Consider the following 10,278-nt stretch of genomic DNA (forward strand, 5'->3'; position numbering starts at 1 on the left):
CTCACCGAAAAGGTGGGGCTAATCTATATCCTTTTGGCTAACTAACTGGATTGTAATGTGGGAAAATTGAGGTCCAAAACAAGAAGAGAAATTGACCCATTGTCACATAGTAGTAGAGACTCAAGCTAGAAAGCCTCTGCGTAGGTTTGCGTGCTTGTGGAACAGCTTGCATTCTGTGCTCACTGGAAATTCAGACAATTGCCAGCAGGTGGGAGTAGATCTATTTGGGAGATTGTTTCAACACAGAGTCAGTTTCTGCAGGCAGTTAATTGGGCTGGCATTTGTTATGGAGACTTTTAGAATTGAAATTTTGTTCTTAGTTATCTCTGTGACTATGGATGTTGCCAAAAAGTTGATGTCAATTACTTATTTCTGGACTTTAAACTCCCAATGGACCTACTTCTGCTTTCCTTAGAGGTAATGTTTCTTTGAAATTTCTGAGTCATAAGGCCAACTAATGCTTCAAATGTAGCTGGAATTATATACAGATTACCATAATGTGTAGTGAATGAAATATTGTCTCAATGTGTTAGTATATCCATAAACTTTGCTCAGTGTTCTGACCGGAAATTCAGACAACTGTCAGCAAGTGGGAGTAGATTTGTTTGGAGATTGTTCCAATTTATTGGTCTGGGCTCTAAGTGAGCCTGGAGAGATGACTCAGTGGGTAAGGAGACTTGCCACCATACCTGATGACCTAAATTTGATCCTTGAAATTTACAAGGTAAGGCAGAAAAAGAGCCCTAACCCCCACAAACTGTCTTCTGGCCTTCGCTTATACACCGTCTCGTGCACCCACCATATACACATACTAAAATAAAGTGAATGTATAAAATACTTTTGAAAAATCCAGGTTGGATGTGGGATCATGGCCCAGGGGAGCAGTGCTATTCTGGACGTTCTCCTAGCTGCATCCACACCACAGTGAAGGGTAGAGTTTGGTAGTAAGACAAGAACTGATGAACTCTGGCTGGAGATATGGCTCAGTGGTTGGAAGCACTTGTCTGTCTCGCAGAGGACTCAAGTTCGATTCCTAGTAGCCAGAGGCTTAGAACTGTCTGTAACTTCATCTCTATAGAGTGCAAGAACTGTGGTTTACTATATTCTAAAAGAAGCCTGGAAACATCTGCAGGGAACACAAAATCACCAAAAGTGTTCTAGAAAATTGGAAAAAGAGCTGAAGAGAAGGCTTACAACTCAGACCACTAACAATAAAACTTGAGAATTAAATGGCTGGCCTAAACAGAAGACCAAATGCAACTGAAAAAAAATAATTATTAAATCAGAAGACATGCTACAAATAATAGTTCAAAGTTCTGCCTGGAGAAACAAATTCCATGGAAACTTTGAAAATGAGCATGAGAGATGAGATGGATAGAGTGAGAAGGGTCACCATACATTTAGATAAAATAGCAAGAAGGGAGAGAAAAGTGGAGAAGAAAATTCAAATTCATAGGCTCAAAGAGCTCAACTAATTCCAGGCAGGCAGGACATAGGAAATCTGCTTACACACACATTATATCATATATGCTGAAAACCAGAAGCAAGGGAATCAAATTAGAGTAGTCTCCTGAGAAACAGAGAAATCCTGACCTAGGGCTCAAGAGTGGGAGTGGGACCCCATACTTTTGAAGGAGTTTACTTAATTAGTTCATGGATGATTATTTTTAAATATGTTCATTTCAGCATTAAATTAATTCAATGTATGTATTTTTTGAGAGGGGGAGAGAGGGAGGGAGGGAGGGAGAGAGGGAGAGAGAGAGAGAGAGAGAGAGAGAGAGAGAGAGAGAGAGAGAGAGAGTTTCTCTGTGTAGCTTTGGAGCTTGTCCTGGAACTTGCTCTGTAGACCAGGTTGGCCTGGAACTCACAGAGATCCACCTGCCTCTGCCTCCCCCAAGTGCTGGGATTAAAGGTGTGCATCACTACTGGCCAGCTTCAGTGTATGTGTTGAAGACCGTGCTTTCTAAAACAACCTAACAACCTGGAAGCCCTTTCCAATTGTCATAAGAAAGGCTATTGTCCTACAGATGTGTGCCTTTCTTTTCATTGGTCACAAAAGAGAATATTGGTTATGGGTGTGAAATATTACTTGTAGCGCAGCTCTAAGTCTGGAAAAGAATGTAGCTTCCTTTTTTAAAGTGAAAGAATGACAAAATGAATTATTTTAAAAAGCCAAAATAAAATGAACTTTTTTCCTTTTCCTTTTTAAAAATTGGTGTACATTAATTGTACACGGTTTTGGGTGTCATGCAAGCACATTCATACAGGTATTTAAATGTATTTTGACCAAGTGCCCTCTTCGTCTCTGCCCTGTTTCCTCTTCTCCCCCTCCATTTGCTTCTCTTAGTCTCCTTTTCCTTACTACTTCTTCAACATTTGCTCTGTTTCTGTTAAATGAGCAGCTCTATCAGTGGAAGTGTCTTCTGCCCTCACTCACTTGCTACCTAACGTTGCTGAACTGGGATGAAGTTTCTGCACACACAACTAAACAGGCAATAGGCTAGCTTTTGGGAGAATGAGCCCCTTTCTCATCACTAGATTTGCTAATACAGGTTAACTGGAAAAAATGCCCTCTCGTCAGTGATGGATAGAAGGTAAAATTCTCTTTGATATGGAAATTCTCACCTGAATGTCTGTTTGGCTAAAAAATATTTCATGTATTGCTTTGGTTTGGCAGATGCTCTCATATACTTCCACAAAAACCCTCTCTGCAAGAGTTGGATATTGTAACATCAGGCAATCAGAATGCTGTCTGAAGATGTTAACTTACCTCTATTGTAGCAAGTAGGAAGTGGTCAACATTTTTCACCAAGTTTTACAAAGGAAGAGGGTTTGAATTTCTGTTTTTGAGTGTCCACATTTCATCTTCATTTTTCTGGGCCTTGATTGTTTATGTCCTTCTTTAGCATATCCTAATGGTACCTCCTTTTCTAACAGTGAAGTGCAGGAGTATAGAGGATGTTCTGGGTTTTCTCTGGGGAACAGGCTATATATAATATGTGCACTAAAAGTGCATTTCACCACAAACCTGGAGGTATAGATTAGAAATCCGGAACTAATTAAAAGACGTGGGTCTCAGCCTCTCACCTGAAGTATGAAGATGTAATCTACTCATCAATGGGACAACCCAGACAGAAGGGAATGCCTGTGCTAACTTAGCTCCGGAGAACGTCTTTTATGCTTTCACCTAAACAGTTAAGGTGACTACCACATCTAGCCACCAGAGGGCATGAGCGCTCCTGATTTGACAGTAGAATGAGACTTTCTGTTTATCTAATTGTTTTCCTAAACCCAAAGCCAGGCTGATATTTAGGAAAAGAACATCCTCAAAAGCTCAGCGAAACAGATGGAGATAAACACAGGGATAAAACATCCTTTTTAGGGAGTGAACATTAACCAGTGAATGGACAGGCTTCTATTTCTTTTGTGCTGTGTACTGTTAAGGTTGGGTCCATTTTATTTTATTTTCTATTCGTTTTTAGTAAAAGTAAGGTTTTTCCCCCTACAATATATTCTAATCACCATTTCCCTTCCCCCAACTCCACCCAGATCCTCCCCACCTCCACACCCACCAAAAAAAAAACCCTTTCTTTAAATACAGAAAGAAAAAAAACAAGAAGCAAAAAAAAAAAAAAAAAAAAAAAAAAAAAAAAAAAAAAAAAAAAAAAACCCAAAAAAAAAAAAAAAAAAAAAAGAAACATACAAAAAAAAAGGAGCCAAAGAAAAAGCATAAAAGGCACATACAGATGTAGAGCCACATATACTCGAACACCCAGAAATCCCATAAAAACACTGACTAGGAAACCATAACAAATAAGCAAAAGACCTCTCGGGTCTAAAAAATGCCCAAACAAAGCACATGAAGCAGCAGCAACAACAATCCCTCCAAAAATGCTATTGAGTTCATTTTGTATTAGCCATCTACTTCTGGGCATGGGGTCTGCCCTAAAGTGCGGTGTGTATCCCTAGTGAGACTCTGTTGGAGAAAAGTAATTTTTTCTTTTTGAATGGTTGTCAATTGGAGCCAGCTTCTAGGTTAGGGATGGGGACTTGTATCGACATCCTCTCTCAGGGCTGCAACTCTTAGAGCTGTGCAGGCTCTGTGCATGCTGCCACAGCCTCTATGAATTTATTTTGTTTTAATTGTCATATAATTATATATACTTGCAGGCTACAATGTGAAAATTCAATACATGTATGTAATATGTGGTGCTCAGAACCGAGAAATTAGGATATCTATCATTTCTAACATTTTTTTCTGTGTCATGTATACTTAAAATCCTCTCTTCTAGCTGTTTTAAAATATACACTCAGTTACTAATGCTAGTCATGTTATCGTGCTACAGAGACTAGAACTCACTCCTCCTGCCAAAGGTATGAGAAATAGAGAGGTCCTGACCCAGGCAAGAGTGAAGAGATGGGGACTAGGGGCTGCTCCCATCCCTCCCGCTGCCTTCAGCTATGCTTCAAAATAGGGTTTGGTTCCTGTATTGCCTTGACTTCATTTTATCTTTCTTTCACCATAGACTAGTAATCCATTTGGTTCAACAACTGTCTCTTGTCCATCTGTGTCTGCTTAGAGCCCAGTCTAGAATTTGGCTTATAATGGGTACTCTAGATAACTGTTAAAAAAAACTATCCCAGAAATGAACAGAGAAGAACATTTTGAGCTGGTAAAGACCTAGAAAACTTGCTGACAAGTAATTATCAAGATGAATAGATAATAGAGAAACAGTATTCCAAAGGGGAAATGAGTTCCATACCATATCATGTTCAAGAATATCATCACTTTGAGGGAATGGTATGGAGAAGGTTTTCACAGGTTCTACTGACAGTTTAATTTAGGTCTTGTGCAGTCGTGAGTTTTATGCTTCTAAGAATCCCAAGCAACACAAATATAAACACAAAGGTTGTTACTGAAATCATTCTGCTTAAAATGAAGCATTAGTGCTCATATGGGATCATTTCAGAGTAATATCTAATGGTTAGAAGACATGGAGTTTGAGGATTTGAATACGTGCAATGCTGTTATGGGGTCAGCAGATGTGTGCACATATCACCAGCTGTGGTGCTTGCTATAGCCACACCTAGAAGGTACCTCACTGTAGCTACTTTTTTTTTTTGATTTTTTGAGACAGAGTTTATTTGTGTAGCCCTGGCTGTCCAGGAACTCACTCTGTAGACCAGGCTGGCCTTGAACTCACAGAGATCACCCTGCCTCTCCCTCCCAAGTGCCGGGATTAAAGGTGTGCCCCGCCACTGCCTGGCAGCTGATTTTCTTTCCAGCAATTAAATAAGCTCCCGAAGTGATTACATACTCATTTTACTCTTGATTCAGCCAGCAGGGCTTCCCCATACTCATCTCTCATTTATTCTTTGGTAGTTTTGTTTGAATTGAGTCCAGTTTGGGGAGAAGATTTCAGGAAGTGGTACAGAAAGAGTATCTGTTGGATACCTTGCCTCATCTGTGCTGTTTGCCACCTTATCTATCGATTTGGCCTTGTGGAGTGTCTCTCTGTCGCTTCTCCCAGTGCACCCTCCCAGTACTTCCACCGTGCCAACTCAGGCCTTTGTCTCTATGCCTGAGCCCTGCAATACTCCTGTAATTGGTTTTCGCTTTGGATGATCTCTTCTGCTTAAATCCAGTCTTCATTCAAGCTATTTCCTGTCCCATTACAGCCTCTTCTACGTCACTTTGTCCTCTCCTCTCTCATTTACCCCACACCAAACCCAAAGGGGCTACTTCCTTTTTCTTGAATCAAGTCGCCTGTATAGGCAGCTGATTTTGGCCTAGAGCAGAGAAGATGCCCATTTCTCCAAAGCCAGCTGCAAGGGTTTTGGCTATGCGGTCCTATGGCCTGCTCACCGATACCTTTTCTGTATGCATGTTTCATTTCCTTTAAATTCTATTATGTGTCTCTCTTGTCAGCAGCTACATTCTCTGCATTTCTCTTCTTAACTTAAAAACAAACTCTTGCATCCATCTTATTTTCTTTTTGAAATCCCTACTTCATTTGTCAAAATAAACAAGTAAACCCAACCAGGGCTTGTGTGGGTTGTAGTGCAAAATAATTTTTAACACCTGACATCCTAAAAATACAAATTAGTTAAATTATTTCAGGCACTAATTGACAGTGTAGAAATCTGAGTGGAAAAAAACTCAGGTTACAAATGATTGATTCCTCTGAGCACTGCCTCAGTGTTCTTGATTAATCAACAAGGAACCCCATTTGCTCCCCAAGTGCCCCTTATTGTCCTATAGAAATGCCAAGCCCAACGGAAAGTTTCCTCAAAGTATTTATTCTACTCATTTCTTAGCTGCTGATCTTGACTAGGTTAAGCCTTTGGCTTGTTCTTGGGGATTATGGGATTTTTAAGAATGGATCTATTCTCTAGTTCATTCCTTAGGATGTGGGCATGTTGCTTGCATTTAATCCCTTTCATTTACAGAGTACGTTGGCATGGAAGCCAAATGTGAACATGACATTTACACCTTGAATTTCTAGAAAATGCAACTACAGTTGCCCATCTCAGTTGTTTTGACAGCTTCTATCTTCCCAAGTTTGTTTTTAGGGAAATTGCTCAATGCAATGATAATGGTCTCATCTCTAAAATGATAAACACTGTAGAATTTCATTATAAAGTAAATTAATAATATTTAAAATATCTTAATTGATGAATACAAGGCCAGTGTTCAAATGGTGGATAATCTTTTTATTCTTATGGAGTTAGGTGGTCAATTTCCTGTGAGTAGTAGAATGAAAAGAAGTAAAATATGGGCTACTAGAATAGATCAATCTCATCTATGGTTCCTAAGATGATCTATTTGGTTCTGGATAGTGGTAGGAATAGACATGTAAGAATACTGAAGAATGCAGGCTTGGAGGAGTTAGTGCCTGAGATGTGCCCTAATTGTGGTAACCCCAGTCTTAAGCTCTTAAAACCCATTAGATGTGAAAAGACCTTAAAAACAAAGCAAAGCAAAGCAAAGCAAAGCAAAGCAAAGCAAAGCAAAACAAAACAAAACGAAACAACAGATTCCAGGAAGAGCTGTTGATTTCCTCTAACACACAAACTAAAATCCAGTCATGCCAGCACCATTTGTTGAACATGCTTTCTTTTTTCCATTGTATAATTTTAGCTTCTTTGTCAAAAATCAGGTGTTCATAGGTTTGTGGATTAATATCCCGGTTTTCAATTCGATTCTATTGGTCAACCTGTCTGTTTTTATGCTAATATCAAGCTGTTTTCAGTACTGTAGCTCTATAATAGAGCTTGATGTCAGGGATGGTGATGCCTCCGGAAATTTCTTTATTGTATGGGATTGTTTTGGTTATCCTGTTTTTTTTTTTGTGTGTGTGTTTCTATATGAAGCTGATTATTGTTATTTCAAGGCTTGTGAAGAATTGTGTTGGTATTTTGATAGTGATTGAATCTATAAATTGCTTTTGGTAGGATTGCCATTTTTACTATGTTGATCCTATCTATCCAAGAGCATGGGAGATCTTTCCGTTTTCTGGCATCTTCTTCAATTTCTTTCTTCAAAGACTTAAAGTTATTGTCAAATAGGTCTTTCACTTTTTTGGTTACTGTTACCCCAAGATATTTTATGTTATTTGTGGCTATTGTGAAAGGTGATGTTTCTCTGATTTCTTTCTTAGCTTCTTTATCATGTTTATAGGAGGGCTACTAATTTTTTTTGAGTTGATCTTGTATCCTGCCACATTACTGAAGGTATTTATCAGCTGTAGGAGTTCTCTGGTAGAGTTTTTGGGGTCACTTATATATACTATCATAGCATCTGCAAATAATGAAAGTTTGACTTCTTCCTTTCTAATTTGAATCCCCTTGATCTCCTTATGTTGTCTGATTGCTATAGTCAGAACTTTAAGAATTATGTTGAAGAGATATGGAAATAGTGGACAGCCTTGTCTTGTTCCTGACTTTAGTGGAATTGCTTTGAATTTCTCTCCATTTAATTTGATGTTGGCTGTTGGCTTGCTGTATATTGCTTTTATTATATTTAGATATGTTCCTTGTATCCTTGATCTCTCCAAGACCTTTATTATGAAGGGGTGTTGCATTTCACTGAATGCTTTTTGAGCATCTAATAAGATGATATGTTTTTTTTATTTCAGTTTATTTATATAATGGATTACATTAATAGATTTTCATATGTTGAACCATCCCTGCATCTCTGGTATAAAGCTGACTTGATCATGGTGGTTGATTTTTTTCTTTGATGTGTTCTTGGATTTGTTTTTGTTTTTCAAGACGGGGTTTCTCTGTAGTTTTGGATCCTGTCCTGGAACTAGCTCTTGTAGACCAGGCTGGCCTCAAACTCACAGCAATTCACCTGCCTCTGCCTCCCGAATGCTAGGATTAAAGGCATGTGCCACCACCACCTGGCTGTGTTCTTGGATTTTGTTTGCCAGTATTTTATTGAGTATTTTTGCATCCATGTTAATGGGTTATACTGGTCTGTAATTTTCTTTCTTGGTTGAATCTTTGTGTGGTTTTGGTATCAGGGTAACTGTAGCCTCATAAAAGGAGTTTGGTGATGTTCCTTCTATTTCTATTTTGTGGAACACTTTGAGCAGTATAGGAAAGTAGCTGAGACATTTTTTAAAACACTGTGTTTTGCTTAGAGGTGTTTTATGTCTGAATTTGTCCTATTGTGTATCTGAAATCCTTTTTTATCCAGGAGGGCTTTTGAAAATGCTAAGCAGCTTGGTCTCAGAGACCCTGATTGCTGGCTCTGCCTCTCCCAGGCTTTAAATATGGTGGGGTGGTTCACCACAGGCTCTAGGACCACAGGGTGAGAGCCATTCTCACCACCTCAACTCACAGTAGCACCATGCAGCATATAAACTTTTTATCTTAGTAAAAGCTAAATCTGCCATGCAACACACTGTGTGGCCTGGAAATATCTCTGGGTATGGCAGTGGGAATCAGCCATGCTTTCCTGCCTGTGTACACCTAGCAGACTCAATCCCACCACCTGCTCAGGTGGGAAATGCTGAGCCCTTGGAATGGTCTCAGCTACTTTTCTCTCAATCCCGAGTGGGCATCAACCCCCCAAAAGAGCCAGAGTTCATGCTGGCAGCATGGACCAGGAAGCCGCCATTTCAAAACTGCACATTTTTTTTCTATTGGTGAATCAGGAAAACCTCTCTTAAAGGAACCATGATGTTAACTTGTGCTTAACTCTGTTCTTTTGTGTCTAGAATTCCTTTTTAAGCTTTGTCAAGTTTTACATAGATAAAGTCAACCATGTTGGAGCACCAATCTGTTAGAGGAGGCTGCTTGTTTGTTCCTGGCTGTTCGGCCCCAAAATAATCACACAGATACTATGTTAATTAAATCACTGCTTGGCCCATTAGGTCTATTTTCTTATTAGCTACTTCTTACGTCTTAATTTAACCCATTTCTATTAATCTTTGTATAGCCACGTGTCTGTGGCTTATGGTCAAGGTTCTGGCACATCTTTTCCCGGCAGGGCTACATGGCGTCTCTTGACTCTGCTTCCTTTCTCCCAGCATTCAATTTAGTTTTCCCCACCTAGCTCTGTTCTGCCGGGCTGTAGGCTCTAGCTAGCTTTTTTTATTCAGTAATGGTAATCACAGCATACAGAGAGGAATCCCACATCAAGTGGTTGTTAATTCTTATTATTTTTTGGTAGTAGTGTTTGTGTGTTTTCATTCTTTGGGTTTTGCTGGTGGGAGGTTATCTGTTACCTGTGTCTTTGTGGTTGCAGTTAGCTTTCTTCGGTTGGAGTTTTTCTTCTAGTACTTTCTGTAGGACTGAGTTTTTGGATACGTATTGTTTACATCTGGTTTTGTCATGAAATATCTTGTTTTCTCCATTGATGGTGATTGAAAGCTTTGCTGGGTATAGTAGTCTGGGTTGGCATCCATGGTCTCTTAGTGTCTGAAACACATCTGCCACAACATTCTGTCTTTCATGGTTTCCATTGAGAAGATGGGTGTAATTCTGATAGGTCCACCTTTATATGCTACTTGACATTTTTCCTTTGTTGAAATAAGAGCGGCGGCGGGGCTGCGTCCCCAACACCCCGGCCACTTGGCTAGCTCATGCCCGAAATAACAACACACAAACTGTATTCATTTAAGAACTGCTTGGCCCATGAACTCTAACCCTTACAGGCTAATTCTCGCACCTGGACTAGCCCATTTCTAATGATGTGTGTAAGCACCCCAAGGTGCGCTTACCGGGAAGAGTCTAGCCTCCGTCCATCATGGTGTCTCTGCTCCAGAG

The sequence above is a fragment of the Alexandromys fortis genome, unplaced genomic scaffold, assembly GCF_014885135.2.
Source record: "Alexandromys fortis isolate MF-2015 unplaced genomic scaffold, M_Fortis_MF-2015_v1.1 scaffold_206, whole genome shotgun sequence".
NCBI classification, from domain to species: domain Eukaryota; kingdom Metazoa; phylum Chordata; class Mammalia; order Rodentia; family Cricetidae; genus Alexandromys; species Alexandromys fortis.